Below are 17,204 nucleotides of genomic sequence, written 5' to 3'. Positions count from 1 at the left end.
CTTTTACATCTACATTACAGAAGGACACTAGTCCGTTCCTAGATTTAAATATCCAGAACGAAGACGATAAACTCTTTACATCTCTCCATAGAAAACCTACTGAGAAAAATACATTGTTATCATATAAGAGCCAACATCCGAGAGCCTTGAGAGATGGACTGCCCTTCGGGCAATTTTTGAGAATTAGTCGAAATTGTGCTCGACGAGAAGATTACATGAAAGAGTCAGAAATTCTAAAAAATAAACTAATAAAGAGAGGCTATCAAAACAAAATAGTGAGAAGATCGCTAAAACGTGCTTGGTACTGCCCACGAGAAGAACTATTGGTCACTAGACCAAAGAAAAAAGTAGAAAAAATTGTATGTGTTACCACTTTTGGGGTCCATACCAATAAGATTCGCAAGATTATCACAAAAAATTGGAACATCATCAAAAGCATTGACCCTAAAATTGAAGTACCCCTATTTGCGTATAAAAGAGCCAAAAACTTAAAAGATCATTTGATTAGGTCATCCACGGAAAAAACTACAAAGAAGGGTGGGACGCTTGAATCATCTTGGAATCTTCCTCCCATCCTTGGCCATCACCCCTGTGGCAATTGTGTGATTTGCTCACTTACAGTAAAAACAAACACCTTTAAGCATGGCAACTGTGAGCAGACACTTGAATTCTTTTCGAATTGCAACACACGAAATGTCGTGTATTGCATTTGGTGTCCGTGCGACTTACCCTATATTGGGCAGACTCAACAACCTGTTAAGGCCAGAATAGGGCAACATCGCGGCCGCATAAGAAAATCAGTCTTGACAGCCCCTCTTGTTGCTCACTTTAAAGAAATGAACCACTCTGCGGATGAGTTGAGGTGGCAAGTCATAGACATTGCAACAGTACCTGAAAGGGGTGGTAACATTGTACAAATATTACAACGCCGTGAGTGTCATTGGATTGATAAAACCAACTCAATAAATGAGGGGCTAAACTCGGCTGATGAATGGAGGGGCTTTGTAGCTACACTGACCTGCCTCCCCGATCTACGACTCCCCGGACACGGATGACGACGGGGAGTCGACCCGCTCTTGGCTCCCGACACCTTCAGCGAAGGAGATGCCCCGAGACGAGTCGGGCATGCTGGACCCGGACGAGATCTTCCACCCCCGTTCCGCGGCCTGGGCCCCGGGGGAGACGGTGGCGAAGTTTGTCGCGGGCAGGCTGCGCAAGCCCCTGGAGAAGGAGGCGAGGGGTTGCCTGCGCGGAGAATGCCCTCGGCCTACTCTGGAAGGGAAAGTGGCCATGACACCAGAATTGGACCCCAAGATGGCCACCTTCCTGGCGAAATTCATGAAGGACCCCAGGAAGGGGATCGACCGGTCCTGGCGGGCCTGCCAGGACAAGCTGTTGGATGCGGTCGGGCCCGCCACGAAGATCCTTGATATGGCGGAGGAGGCCCGAGCGAATGGCACCGCCATTTCACCGGAGGTGCTCTCCAACTGGGTCCAGAGGGTGATCGTATTTTTGGGCAACGCCAACTGTGCCCTATCCACGGAGAGGCGGCGTTCGCTCCTTATCAAGCTGGATCCGAAGCTGGGGGACCTGGCCTCGTCGGAGGCAGGTGCCGTGGCCCAGGGTGGCCTTTTCGGTGAACCTTTCATCCGCGAGCTGGGAAAGTTTGTGAATACGTTCACGTCGCTGGACAAGGCCCAGTCCAGCATCAAGAGGGTGTTCCACCAGCGTTTTTCTGGAGGGGCCGGTCGCGGCAGGGGCCGCGCGATCGGCCGTGGTCAACAGACCAACAACCGTGGACAAGGCTCCGGAAGAGGTCAGTACCAGACCTCGGCCAACTACACCAACTTCTACCCCACGAGGGGACAGCGCTATGGTGGCAGAGGGTTCAAGAAGAACTCCGGACAAGGAAATGCCCCCGGTAAGTGTACTTTGCTTGGATCATGTTCCGATTGGGGGGCGGCTGGCAAGCTTTTACGGGGAGTGGGAATTGCTCACTGCCGATGCTTGGGTTTTGCAAACTGTGAGAGGTTTCCATATAGAGTTTTACGACCAGCCAACTCAGGCGAGGCCCCCGCGCCCGATGGTTTTCTCAGACTCCGACGCGCGATTGATAGACGAGGAGGTCTCAGACTTGCTGCGCAAGGGAGCCATCCGTCTATCAACGCGCCACCCACATGGGTTCCTCAGCAACGTCTTCTTGGTAGACAAGACGGATGGGGGCAAGAGACCTGTGATCAATCTCAAGGAGTTCAATGGGTGGTTGGTCTACCGTCACTTCAAGATGGAGGGGATCCACCTCCTTCGGGACGTGCTCCTCCCTCGGGATTGGATGGTGCGACTGGATCTCAAGGATGCCTACTTGGTCGTTCCCATCCACCCCCCTCATCGTCGTTTCCTACAATTCCTGTGGGACGGCAAGGTGTTCGAATTCACCGCCCTGCCGTTCGGTCTTTCTTCGGCCCCGTGGTGCTTCACGAAGGTCCTCCACCCGGTAGTGGAGTTTCTCAGAAGTCAGGGGGTCCGTATGCTGGTATACTTAGACGACATCCTCCTCATGGGGCAGTGCCCAGAGGTACTGGCAGGACAGCTGCGCCAAGCTGTCGGCCTGCTTCAGAGACTGGGGTTCGTCATCAACGGCTCCAAGTCGGTTTTGGTTCCCACTCAGCAGATCACCTTTTTAGGTTTCGTGGTGGACTCGGTACAGGCGGTCTTGAGCCTTCCGGGTCGGAAGGTCGCAAAGATACGCCACCTGCTTCGGCAGACGATCGCGAGGGACCGTACGTCACTGCGCCATGTCGCCAAGGTGGTGGGTCTTCTATCGTCCTCCATCCAGGCGATTTTCCCGGGCCCGCTGCACTACAGGGCTCTTCAGCGCCTGAAGGCGCAGCATTTGCGCTGTGGGATGTGTTACGATCAGTGGGTCCCCCTCACGGACGACGTGAAGGAGGAGATGTCATGGTGGCTGTCTCACATGGAGGCATGGAATGGGCGAGCGATCTTCGGGTCGGCTCCGGTCTTGATCATAGAGTCCGACGCCAGCAGGTCGGGCTGGGGCGCCCGGTGCGGGGATTTTTCCACCGGCGGCGCCTGGTCGTCAGAAGAACAACAATTGCATATCAATTGTTTGGAGCTCCTAGCGGGCTCCTTCGCTGTTCGCTGTTGGACCAAGGATTCGGTCAAGGCCTGTGTCCTGCTGCGGATGGACAATATTTCGGCGGTCCGGTATGTGAACCACCTGGGAGGTCCTCGGTCCCGCGCCTTGGCGGACTTAGCGAAGGACTTCTGGGATTATTGCCTGTCTCGTCACATTGCGGTGACGGCGGAGTATCTGCCAGGCCAGCGCAATCAGGTGGCGGATTGGCACTCTCGACATCTCAGGGATGCCAGCCAGTGGAAGCTGGATCCGGGAGTCTTCCGGTGGCTACACTCCCTTTGGGGCCCCTTCTCGGTGGACCTCTTCGCGTCCCGTCTCGACCACCAGCTGCCGCGGTTCTACAGCTGGAGGCCGGACCCTCTGGCGGAGGCCACGGACGCGTTCTTGCAGGATTGGAGTCGGGAACAGCCGTTTGCGTTTCCCCCGTTCTCCATGATCATGCGAACGGCGGCTCAAATACGCCGCCAGGGTGCGGAACTGGTGTTGGTTACACCGCTGTGGAGGTCTCAAGTATGGTTTCCGGTTCTTCTGGAACTTTCTTGGGATTTTCCAATCCTACTCCCCCTGTTTCCTCTGCTCCTGACGAGCCCGGATCAGGAACCTCACCCTCTCGTCATGCAGAACACTCTCCGCCTCGTGGCGTGGAGGCTCTCAGGAGACGCTGGACGCTCCCGGGCCTTTCGGGGTCGGCTGCGCACTTGCTCTCCAAAGCATGGGCCGATAGTACGACGAAGCGTTACAGATCCGCTTGGCTTAAGTGGATGCGTTGGTGTTTACGAAGGGATTTGGATCCCATGGTCGCCGGCCTTGTTCCCGTGCTGAATTTCCTGGCTCATTTGGCCGACAAGGGTTTAGCGTATAGGACGATCAATGCTATCCGGTCGGCGATATCCGCGGGCCATGATAATATCGATGGCCATCCGGTAGGGGAACACCCTTTTGTGTGCCGGCTTCTGCGAGCGGTTCGCCTCGCACTACCGCCGGAACCCAGGTACTCCGTCCTTTGGGACGTCAATTTGGTTCTGAATCTGTTCCTGTCGTGGCCAGCGAATTCTTATCTGTCTCTTAAGGAGCTCTCGGCGAAATTAGCCATGTTGTTATGTCTGGTCTCTTGTAGGCGCGTCTCGGACGTGCGCGCGCTGGATGTTTCTGCACGCGTTTTTTCCCCGGATTGGGTTACTTTTACGGTGGGCCGACGCACTAAGACGTCGTCGCGTTCCATTTCTTATCCAGCCTTTACTGACACTCCTAAGTTGTGTGTCGTGCAATGCCTCAAAGCATATGAGGACCTGACTTTGGATCTGCGCCCTCCGGGCGAGCGTCAGTTGTTGATTGCCCTGCGGAAGCCACACAAAGCTGTCTCCTCCCCCACTATTGCTCGGTGGGTGCGTTGGGTCATGCAGGAAGCGGGCATCAATACTTCTCTCTTTGGAGCGCACTCCGCCAGGGGGGCCATGGCCTCTAAGGCATTCTCAGTGGGTGCTCGTCTGGAGGACCTAATGCGAGCTGCGGATTGGTCCTCGGATTCCACCTTCAAGAGGTTTTATTTTAAGCCGGTGGTGGATTTGGCTCAGTTAGTGGTAAGTAAGCTTTAAACTAGCATAATCTGAAGCCTCCGGTCCTGACATAGAATCGAAATTTGCCTAGCTTACGTAACGGTAAGTTTCAATTCTATTAAGGACACGGAGGCGAGGATTATCCCACCCGGACTACAGTGGTGTCTCTACCCACCCGTATGGCAGTAAGTAAAGCGTTTTCCTTTACGTTGTCAGTACTGTGTTGTTCACCGAATGCTCCTCGCCTTGTTGTCGCGTTTCCTGGGCCACCTCGCTGATGCTGTTCCTTTTTTGGCAGGCAACGACGGTGCTAAACAGGACCAATGAGGCTTAAGCGTGATCTGCGCGAAGAAAGAGGAGGAAGATGATGGGAAGTCCGGTTATATAGTGATGATGGACAGAGACAAAGGACAATGGACTATTATTATGAGCAAAGAGACTCTTGGGAGTTGTTGATTTTTTTGTTGAACATTACGTCAATGCTTTATGTTTAAAGCATTTTTTGTTCTTATTATATCTTTTCCTGAGCTGCTGTGGTTTCTTTATGTTAATAAAGCGAAGGAAGATATAGCATAATCCTCGCCTCCGTGTCCTTAATAGAATTGAAACTTACCGTTACGTAAGCTAGGCAAATTTCGATTGTTGTGAAGAACGTGCCTGCAAATTTCTTGTAAAAATTTCTTGTATAAATTTCTTCTGTATATAATACATTTTATAGATTTATAAAATGCATGAATTCAGATGTGTTCACCTAAAGTATGTCAAGCGCTATTTAAAGTGCAATATTCCATCAGACCATACGTGTAATCGTTTTCATAGACTGGCCCAAGAACACTCTATCTGTATAGGTACTACACTTTTTACCTTGTCGAATGCTCGCACAGTATGCCGAGCATTGCCTATAGTGTACAACTCTAACAGACCCGACATGTAAACATGGCATCAGAGTGCCGTCGTACGAGGATTGAGCACTCTGCTCTCCTCTCAATGACTGCACACGCATTTTGGTCTCTCGCTATATACGTGATGACGTTGTATCGCGGAAAACAAACTCTGCGATTACACAGAGGTCCGGAATCAGCGATTGAGCTAACTGAAACTGCGAGCAGGTACGAAGCATATTCTAAATAGCGATACCTTTGTTTTTCCGCCATGGGGATGATTTTACCTAACAGCGAATTTCATCCTAGGCACCGCCCTGAAAAATCCTCGCACTGAGGGCACCGACCGCCATCTCTAAGATAGGACTACTGCCTTTTCAATCCACAGTGGTAAGTCGAGCTAGGGGGCTCAGTCCCATTTTGTCCTTATGCATTTTACATGTTTGGACGTCTGGTTAACCTCATACCCCTCTGCTTCCTTCTCGACAGTGCCCGGCCGGGTTCACTGCAAGTAAATTTATTTTACTGTCTCACGCATGGGTTGCGTATCATCACATTGCAAGGTACTTCTCACATTACAAAACCCGTGAATACATATTATTCATGGCGACCGCACATATAGTTATTTTCTGACATATTATTTCCTTTTAGATGTCCCTCACTGCCCAGTCCTGACGAGACCCCCACCCTTAGGGTCGAAACGCCGTCGACGCACTAGGAAATGAACCATACTAATACAGTGTCTATGAATGTAGATAGCCACTGATCAACAACTGGTTAAATTATTGTTTTTGGTCATTTTCCTTGTAAATATCCATAGTTGAAACTTGTATAGATCACTCATTTTCACACTTTTCTTGTTTCGCTCACAGTATCACTTGGGACACATTGCACTTTTGTATATTGTGTGTATTTCGCAGACCTAATTACAGTACTATCTGTCCTGTTTGAAATATAAAAAATCGTTACAAACTGGTACATTAGTGTTTCTTTCTTTTGCCAACCCCCCTCTAAGAATTGAATTGCCATTGAGCTTGTTATACTTATTAAGTATTTTATAAATAATATGCCACAGGAACCATTGTTTTCTGGATAAACGCATTACCCTGGTTCCGCTGTGAGTAGGGTTTCCCTTGTTCTCTTTTTCGCATTTAATCGAAAGGCGGCACAGACCCTATCAATTTCGTTGGTGTGCAACAACTATAAGGGACGCATAGAGACAATAGTCTACATATATTAGGATGGACAGTTGGTGTCAGGATGGCAGACCGGGAAATGGGTGGAGGGAGGAGTTGGTTCACTTTGCAACATTAAGAAAGGACGCATAGAGACAATAGTCTACATATATTAGGATGGACAGTTGGTGTCAAGATGGCAGACCGGGAAGTGGATGGAGGGAGGCGGAGTTGATTCACTTTGCATCATTAGCGCGGCTTTATATAAACACTTTGGATTCGAATACGTGTGTGTACAATATGCGCATGTTTTTAATCGAAAGGCCCAACAGACCCTATCGATTTGCTTGCTGCGCAACAACTACAAGGGACGCATACAGACAATAGTCAAAAAACATATTGTATACCCACAAGCATTGTGAAATTAAACATTTTAGAAACGTGCGCTTACTCTTTTCTTTCTCTTCCATTGAACCAGACTGAGCCACAGCAATGCATGGCCGGGTACAGCTACTAGTTTATAAATGCAGAAATATTGATAGGAACCAAAGAAAAATATAATTCAAGTTCTTAGGAGAATTACATTGATAAATCCAACAATATGCTATTGTTGAATTTATCCTGAAGTGTAGGAAAAACAAGTTATAGGCCTTGCTTATTTGTAGGCCACATTTCAGCCTGCCTGAGGTCACCTCTGACTGGTCAGAGTTAACAGGATCAGCAAGGCTGCTTTGATGAAGTGATAAGTGGCTCACCCTGAAGAGTGGCTATCTGTTATAACGAGCTCTGCTCCACAGGGATGCCAGAGCAGGGAGGAGGGGTTGTAAACCATCAGCTTCAAAAGGAGAAGAGGACAGGCAGCAGACAGCAAGTCCATCTGCCCCCACCCCCTATGTCCCAGCAAGATAGCAGGCTTAAGGGAGGAATTTGCAGATGCCGGGGGAGGAGAGCAATGGAACTGAGCCACAATGGAGGTTGATTTAACTAGCTCTTGCTGCTCTGCTGAGATTTCAGACATGTTGGATCTTGGAGGAATAGTGCTTTCTGGGAGAAGATTATGCCACACTTTGGAGAAAGTGACCATGCTCTGGGGTATTCCCTTGCACCTCATTCAATAGAAGTATAATCCTGCTTGACCCTAGAGAACACGGAAAACGTTTCTGAGAGGGGCAGAGCCTCTCAGATCTGCTGCTTGAAACTAAGAAGAAGGTTTTCCAAGCTGGAAACTTGATTTGCACCACCGGGCCCTGCTTTCTGACTGACTGTGCCTGCTGCATTTTCTGGAACTACAGCCCTTTGGATGTACCTTACATCAAAATGATTAAAGAGTGGACTCTGTGCAAGCTACAGGTTAAGAGAGCTCACCTGCATCAACTCCATCCCAAGTCCCCTGCCTGGAGTGTATCCAGTGTACAGGGGCATTGTGAGAATTGTGGGCCCAAACTTTCAAGGACCATCTTGGAGCTTCCAGACCATTGGATTGTGTCTTGGTCACTTTGGACCCTCAAGAGGAACTTCAGGAAGAAGTACCAGTAGTTTGGAGAAACTTTGGGGAAAAACTCCATAAGGTGACTACATGCTAGAAAGTGTTTATTCTTTACAAATTCACATCTTTGGTGGGATTTTTATTGTGTGTTGTGTCCTAATTAGTTACTGAATTGGTGTTTTTAAATGCTTTGCAAACCTATCTCTGAAGTTAAGCCTGCCTGCTCACAGCCAAGCTACTAAGGGTTGAGCATGGGCATCATTGTCTGAGACCTATTCTGAGCCCTAGACTGCGTTAGTGGCCTTATTGTCAGCAGTAAATGCATAGCTACCACTACTAATTACTAATAATCCACTTTCCAACACACAGCCATAATTTAGCTTTAGTATTTTGCCAAATACTCTGCACACTTCCACAAAGCAGTATATCATTGGAGGTTGAACATATAAAAACACATTAGTGAAGAAGTCCAGTCATGTGGTGCCAACTGGCCAAGATTGCACATTGGGGCTTATAAACCAGATTTAATCAATGCCTATTGTGTACGGGGGCAAGAAGGGCAGTCCTCCACTGGGTCCCACCCCATCACTTCTGGTGGTGTGATGGGGGGGGGGGGGGGGGGCTTGTAGCCAAAATGTCAGAGTCAGTCATACCATAAGGTTTGACCAGCCACTATTATACTTTTTTCCACTGTGGTGTACTTACTGATGTTCTGTATACAATACATTGTTTCTAACCATGTGCTTTATTAGCAATTTACCTACAAATCCTATGCACAAGATGCTAACTCTAGGGGAGTTCAACCTGTGGTGCAATTCTCAGAATGGCAACAAGGCACAATAGCTGATGTGAAACTTAAACACGCTCTGCACTTCCTCAAGCACACAACTAGCCTCACACATTGACAAACTCACTAGACCTGTTACTTTCATTTATTCCATAGTTCACAGCTCAACACTATTTAAACGCATGAATCTCAGAACCTCCAGTCTCACTTTCATTATGTCTATTGAACAAAATCAAAAACACATTTTTCCAGGATTTCAATTAAACTTTCCTGGACAAAGGGATTACCATATTGAGTATTGGCCATTTGTATCCACCAATGGCAGACAGACAAGCTATATGGGTGTCAAAGAAAATCAGTCATGCACACTAATGAACACTGGTTTGAAAAAGAGCTACCCATACTGAAAAGGAAATAGAAGACTTCCGAAAACTAATGGGGAGATCTAAGAACCTCAAAGACAAACTATTGTGCCTTATTCACATAGAATGCTACTAGAAAGCAGTTACATAACACAATATATTTACAGCCTTCAAAATTAAGTATAAATCCCAATTTAATTAAGCCAAGCAACATATGACCCCAAAATATTGAAAACTACTATTGGACACGATAATCAACAACATTGTAAGGTTCATTCAGACCAAAATTGAAAAAATTAAGAGCCAATATACAAAGAAGTTAGTCACTGCCGCATATGTATAAACTAAGTAAGTACCCATGGTCCCCTTCATTTAATTGCTTTACCGAGTTCACAGCAAAGTCACCTAAGGACCAACGCAAAGCCATTCACAATTTAAAAACATCTGCCGTCCTAATCAGCACCTGCTCAGCAAGCTGTTTGAAAGAACATATAAACATTGCCCCAACACAAACCCCAGTCATCAGCAACTGGTTGGCCAAGGAAACAATGACAAGCCGACACAAAATAATTCAAGTTATGATACTCTTATAGTAACCCAATGAAGAAACAAAAAACTAGTTAACTAAAACCCTTTATCTGACATACGCTACATTTGCAAAATGGCAAAAGGGTTTTCACCCGAAAAATCCAGCTACACCTTTAAAAAGTTACAATTCTTAGCAATTGTCAGGGGGCTTCAGGTTTGGGAGATGAACTACTCTGGTGAGTCTTAAGGAAGACCAGTTGCCTGGCCAAGATGTAGACTTGAAATTAATCTAGAGACTCCTGCATTAGTCAGCTGTACATAACCACAAGGACATTTCATTCTGCTGCATGAACTAGAAAATCACCTAGAGACTGAGCATACACTATGAAGATAGGCATTGTCAATACGTGCCCAAAGAAACACAAGATACAACTGGGTAAACACATTTAACAAAGGGTAGCAGTCCAACTGGCAAGCACCACGGATTTCCGCTCTCACCTATGCCGTTTAACGACTACATGCACCTCCTCACGACATTGTGTAGTCTTACAATATTTGTTTGTAAATGATTTTGAGCAATTGAAATATCCATTTTAAAATGAACAGGCATTTGCTCAACGAGCAAACCATATAAATCTGACTGAATTGTCAAGGCCTGTAACTTATTGCTACTGTTGAATTCCCAAACTCCAAAATGCTATTTCTTCTACTGAGAAATAAACCACCCTAAGGTATCATTGACCATAATTCAAGCTTGGTCAGAGTCTCGAGGGAAAAAAGACTATATACATATAAAATAGACTTGTTTCCACAATTTCAGCCAGGCTGCCAAACACACCAGGTGCGTCAGTACACGAGGGGTGAAATCTGCCTCTGTTCCCCAACTCAAAAACAATTCAGTACAATTTATTAATATGATTTATTATTGCCGATGCATTTCGGCGTGGTGCCTTCTCTGCAATAAAATCATTATACATCAAGAACAGTGTATTTTCCATTTACATTTCCAAATGTGGTTCCTATTGGTAGGGCTGTAACCAAAAGGCAGACAGCAACAGTTACTACTTAGTTCCTATGGCCCCAAGTGTGAAACTACTGCGTTAGCAAAAACGATGTAGATGGTTTATAAATGGGCATCAATGCCTCAAAATGCATCTTTCATCGATGGATCCTTCAATGCTTCTCACAGTTCCAGCATTTGAATGATGGCCAACTCTCATTGCCAGCCTCGCCTTGTCACCTCACACAGGCAGCAATTCCCTTCGAATCTCCCCAAGGTGAACTACTGTGCTTGTGTCCTTCACCTGCCGCTAGTTTTTACATGCAAAGTCACCGCACGTATCCCGTATATGGCTGGGCACCTTAGACTTGTATAATCCAAGACCTCCATGGTCGATGGGCTCTGGCAGCGTCGGTTCTGGCATGCCAAATTAGACTCGTTTCCACAATTACAGCAAGGCTGCCGAATACAAGGCGGGTGCTTCCGTAGACTGGGATAAAACCCGCCTCTGTTTCACAACAACTCAAAAACAATTCAGAGCACTCTTAGGGTCATTAATATGATTTATTTCTGCAGGCGCGTTTGGGTGTGGAGCCTTCTGTGCAATTACATCTTTATACAACAAGCACAGCATATGCTCTATTTGAATATCCAAATGTAGTGTAGTGGGCTGCAACCAATAGGTGGACAGCAACAGTTACTATTTAGTTCTTACGGACCTATGCGTGAATCCACTGCATTAGCATTAACGATGTAGATGATTTATGAATAGGCCTAAATGTCCCACAATGCTGCTTCCCTTGATGGATTAATCAATGCTCATCACAGTTCCTGCATTAGAATTAAGGCCGCCTCTCATTGCCAGTCTCGCCTGTCATCTCACACGGGCAGCCACTCCCTTCAATCCTCCCCAAGCTGAACCAAAATATATATATACATATATATATATATTCACAGAAAAAACCATAGGTTATAGACCATATATAGTTAGGAATTTGCATTTACAAAACCTTGAAAATTCACTGAAAAAACCATAGGTTATAGACCATATATAGTTAGGGATTAGCATTTAAAAAACCTTATTTTATTTGCACAAAACCATTGAAATTCCATATATAGTTAGTTGCACTAACTATATATCGCGGACCCGCAATCCACTGCTAATGATGTCACATATTACATCATTCATGACATGGTCGGTGACATCACTGATGACATCACTGATGACATCTCAAATGACATCACTGATGACATCACTGATGACATCACTGATGACAACACCCAGTGACTGTATGTTTCTGTAAAGTTAAAATATGTCTTACATATTGAAGAATGAGTGGATGTATAAGTGTCTGGATGAAGGATTTAGTAGGTGCATGACTGACTGTATGAGAGAATGATTAAATGTGTCTCACTGAGTGTATGGGTTAGTGATTAAAGTGTCTTAATTTGGCAATCATTATTTATGTTGTTCTGTAAACTGCTGCATGTTTAAATCAGTAGCTATATCAGTAACTATATGGGTTATTGAATGGTTGCCCAAGTATTTGTATGGGAGACTGAGTATGTGTGTGGGTGGCTGGGAGGTGTATAACTCTGTGCATAGATGTGTGAGCAGTTGATTCCCTAGGTGTATGGGTTCAAAAGTGCATGTAGAAACAGCTGTATGGACAGTTGACTGTGTGCATGAGTATATTGGTGAGTGAATGGATATCTCAGTGCTACATGTCAAAGTAAGTACATATGTAAAACACACTCCATGTGAGAGTTGACATATATAAATAACTGAACATAAGAGCCAGTGAATGTGTGAGTGGCTGTATGAATCATTGTGAACTTGTATCAAGGATTGTATAAGAGAGTAAATATGTGTTACTATATGTTTGAATAAGTAAGGTGTGTATAACTGTATAGTTGAGGAAATGGAGATGTGATTGATTCTTTGCATGACTGACTAGGTGTGTGAGTAACTCCATGGATGTGTGACAGTCTGTGAGTGCCTGTTTACACTGAGTGTATCTAAGGTTATATTAGAGTCTGAAGATGTATTATCACATAAATGATATCATCAGTGATGTAATCAGTAATGTCAAATGAGATGTCAGTGATGTCATCAGTGATGTCATTTGAGATGTCATCAGTGATGTCATCAGTGATGTCATTTGAGATGTCATCAGTGATATCATCAGTGATGTCACTGACCATGTCATGAATGATGTAATATGTGACATCATTAGCAGTGGATTGCGGGTCCGCGATATATAGTTAGTGCAACTAACTATATATGGAATTTCAATGGTTTTGTGCAAATAAAATAAGGTTTTTTAAATGCTAATCCCTAACTATATATGGTCTATAACCTATGGTTTTTTCAGTGAATTTTCAAGGTTTTGTAAATGCAAATTCCTAACTATATATGGTCTATAACCTATGGTTTTTTCTGTGAATTTCATTGGTTTTTTAAAAGCTAATATCTATAGCTGTAAAATATATTCTTTATTAAGTGACGTATCACGTAGCCCGTGAGACGCCTCATGATGCATCGCATAACCGTGACGTATCGTCTCTGCAGCGCAAACCAAACCCAAAACGTAAGCGCGCCAGAACACGCTTAAAGATATATATATATTTTTTTAACCTTAATTAGACAAAATCCACACGTGCACATATCACAAACGTTCAAAAAACACAATATGTCGGACTCCCGTTACGCTGCCGGTTAGCTGCCCGGTTAACGTACCAGGAAGCACCTTTACCGCGAAAAATCGCAATTTTTTTTTTCTTTTGCCCCGCAGGGAACTTTAATAGCCCCCTCATCAATCCTAGGGGTTCAGGAGGGGTCTGCCTTACCCCTTTCACTCATTTACACCTTTTTTTTTCCACCTCTTGTCTCTCGATCCTACCGAGAGACAAGATGGCGGCCGCTTCGGACTGTTTACAATGTTGACAGCCAATCAGCTACTCCTCAGACTCCCGTTACACTGCCGGTTAGCTTTCCGGTTAGCTGTCCGGTTAGCTGCCCGGTTCGCGTACCAAGACGCGTCTCTACGGCGAAAAAATCGGATTTTTTTTTGGCCCCGCGTGGCTTTATAATATCCCCCTCATCAATCCTATGGGGTCAGAAGGGGTCTACCTTGCCCTCTTTCCTTCATTTCCCCCTTTGTTTTGGTCTCCTCTTGTCTCTCGATCCTACCGAGAGACAAGATGGCGGCCGCTCCGGACTGTTTACAATGTTGACAGCCAATCAGCTACTCCTCAGACTCCCGTTACACTGCCGGTTAGCTTCCCGGTTAGCTGCCCGGTTCGCTTACCAAGACGCGTCTCTACGGCGAAAAAATCGGATATTTTTTTTTTTTTGGGGCCCCGCGTGGCTCTATAATATCTCCCTCATCAATCCTAGGGGGTCAGAAGGGGTCTACCTTGCCCCCTTTCCTTCATTTCCCCCTTTGTTTTGGCCTCCTCTTGTCTCTCGATCCTACCGAGAGACAAGATGGCGGCCGCTCCGGACTGTTTAGAATGTTGACAGACACCGGAGGGCCAATCAGCTTCGCATCGCAAAGTTCCGATACGCGAAAAGTTTGCTAACCGGATCGCTGCCCGGAGCGCTGTTACAGATATATATCTTGATTTAAACGTTAATTTCTCAAAATCCACTGAAGCACATATATTGAGACCTAGCAAAGGCACATCAGGCTAACAGTCCCTACAATTTTGCCAAGTTTCGTGAAAATCCATTCAGCCGTTCGGGCTAAAAGTGAGTCCAACCGCCCTATGGAAATTAACATGGGAAAAACGCGTTTTGGGACCCCCCTTTTTTCTCGGCCCCCCCTTGACGACCCCCCCCCCCCAAATTTCCAGGAGCTGCTCAGAAACAAAATGTGCCATTTTCCTGAAAATTTCAGCCGATTCCGTCCACAAACGCCAAAGTTATTAGACATAGAATTTTCAGAAATGCCATAGGGAAAAAATCCTAACTATATATACCTACTGGCGACCGCCAGTAGGTAATATATATATATATATATATATATATATATATATATATATATATATATATATATATATATATATACAAACACCTCCTTCACTTGAAAAGAGCAGAGGCCACCATGAGGACAGTAAGGAAGCACTTTATTCAGATGAAACCGGCGAATGCATTTCGGCAGCCATTGCCTTCTTCAGCGCCATAAGTGTCCACGAGGCTCCCATCTACGCTCACGATGAGTGTCCTGCTGCCTAATGAAGCCATGTGACTACAGGCCCCGCCCCCAATTTCAAGGATCCACCTGATGTAGTTCTTGGCGTAGTCCTGAACTGCAAAGCCCAGAATGCAACAGTTTGCTTCCAGGTGAGTGGTGGGATGGAATATCCGAGTCCAGTGGGCGTGCGGGATACAGGATTGCGCAGAAGAGGCCCCAGACACAGTTTTTCAAAATGAACGATGCCTCCTTACGTCCCCAAACCGCTTTAACCTCAAAGACCAGGTCCAAATATACACGGGGGCAGCTGTGTCAATGCACGCCGCCCAGGACGGGGATACATATCCACGTCACCGCTACTCCTGATCCTGAACTTGTTGGCGGGCCCAGGCAGTACCAATACCTTGGTTTCGAAAAAAGCCGTAGCTGTGCCAGAAGTGCCCGGGCCAACTTTTCAAAGCGGGGGACTCCAAATGCGTTTCTGGCCTGTACGCATAACAAAGTCCAAACACCTCCTTCACTTGAAAAGAGCAGAGGCCACCATGAGGACAGTAAGGAAGCACTTTATTCAGATGAAACCGGCGAATGCATTTCGGCAGCCATTGCCTTCTTCAGCGCCATAAGTGTCCACGAGGCTCCCATCTACGCTCACAATGAGTGTCCTGCTGCCTAATGAAGCCATGTGACTACAGGCCCGCCCCCAATTTCAAGGATCCACCTGATGTAGTTCTTGGCGTAGTCCTGAACTGCAAACCCCAGAATGCAACAGATTGCTTCCAGGTGAGTGGTGGGATGGAATATCCGAGTCCAGTGGTCGTGCGGGATGCAGGATTGCGCAGAAGAGGCCCCAGACACAGTTTTTCAAAATGAACGATGCCTCCTTACGTCCCCAAACCGCTTTAACCCCAAAGACCAGGTCCAAATATACACGGGGGCAGCTGTGTCAATGCACGCCGCCCAGGACGGGGATACATATCCACGTCACCGCTACTCCTGATATATATATATTTGTCCACAGATGTAGACGCACTCTGCAACAGATGAATCCTGCTGAATTCTTTATTATAAAGTAAAAACGGCATTTACTTCCAGATTGCTTTCATGACTTACGCGTTTCAGAGCACCTGCTCCTTAATCACAGGCTATCCATGCAACTTCGCAGAAATAGTGAAAGAAACAACTCGTCTGCATGCTAATTACTTTTATTGCCCTCCGGTGGGCATCTTAAGTGAGTTTGAATGTTAATGCATGCTGGGACTTGTGGTATCCTTCATTCAATTCTTACCCTTCAGTGGGTTCTGCACCGTAACATAATTTTTGTTGTTCTCAGTCCTCCAGATGCTAAATTATGGGTCAATTTTCATTATCTCCACTTATCCGTTGTTCCGCTGGCAGATTCAGATGGTTCTACACTTTTGCGGCCCACCACTTCATTTCCGTGGTGGTGCAGTCTACCCAGCCTGGACAGCGTGAATAGTTTACTTCAAGATTTGTCCAAAGACGAAGATGCACTCTGCGACAGATGAATTTGGATGGATTCTTTATTATTTATTATTAAGTAAAACTGGTATTTGAATCCAGATTGCATTTATGCCTTAGGCGTTTCAGATCTCCTGCTCATTGATCACAGGCTATTCATGCAACTTCGATGAAATGGTGATCATCTGCATGCTATATATATTTACTTCATTTTAAGACATGTAATCCGATTCTAAATGCTGTACTCAACACATTGATCCTTCTTTGAGAGAATCTCAATAGAAATCACAACCAGACAATCATTAATAATCACAAAATCACAGCGGGTTCCCCTTCAACAACACCCTAATCAGTGGGGGACTCCAGAAAGAAATTACCAACTTAAGGAAACTGAATGACAGAAAAACACAAGGGTTGGTTGGTTGATTTCCCTTCCACCAACTGTGAAATATGTGAAAGTGGAGGGGCTGAGATGATACCAATGTAGAGTATGGAACTGGTCATGTGATTAATTCAGTGTGTCCTTCATCTGTTGGCACGAGGGCATCGAGTATGCTCATTTGAACCTTATACTGGAGCAACCAGTAGCCAATG

At 45.9% G+C, this 17,204-nt stretch overlaps 1 protein-coding gene across 3 annotated transcripts in view; it reads right to left on the bottom strand.

Moving 5' to 3' along the window:
- The window catches only part of ELMO3 (engulfment and cell motility 3), a 254,101-nt gene that overhangs the window by 143,528 nt on the left and 93,369 nt on the right, over nucleotides 1–17,204 (bottom strand). The window lies entirely within an intron of this gene.

Source organism: Lissotriton vulgaris, chromosome 12 (genome assembly GCF_964263255.1).
Source record: "Lissotriton vulgaris chromosome 12, aLisVul1.2, whole genome shotgun sequence".
Classification (NCBI taxonomy): Eukaryota; Metazoa; Chordata; class Amphibia; order Caudata; family Salamandridae; genus Lissotriton; species Lissotriton vulgaris.
Note: the sequence above shows the minus strand (reverse complement) of the source record. Positions and strands in the feature narration are given on the sequence as shown.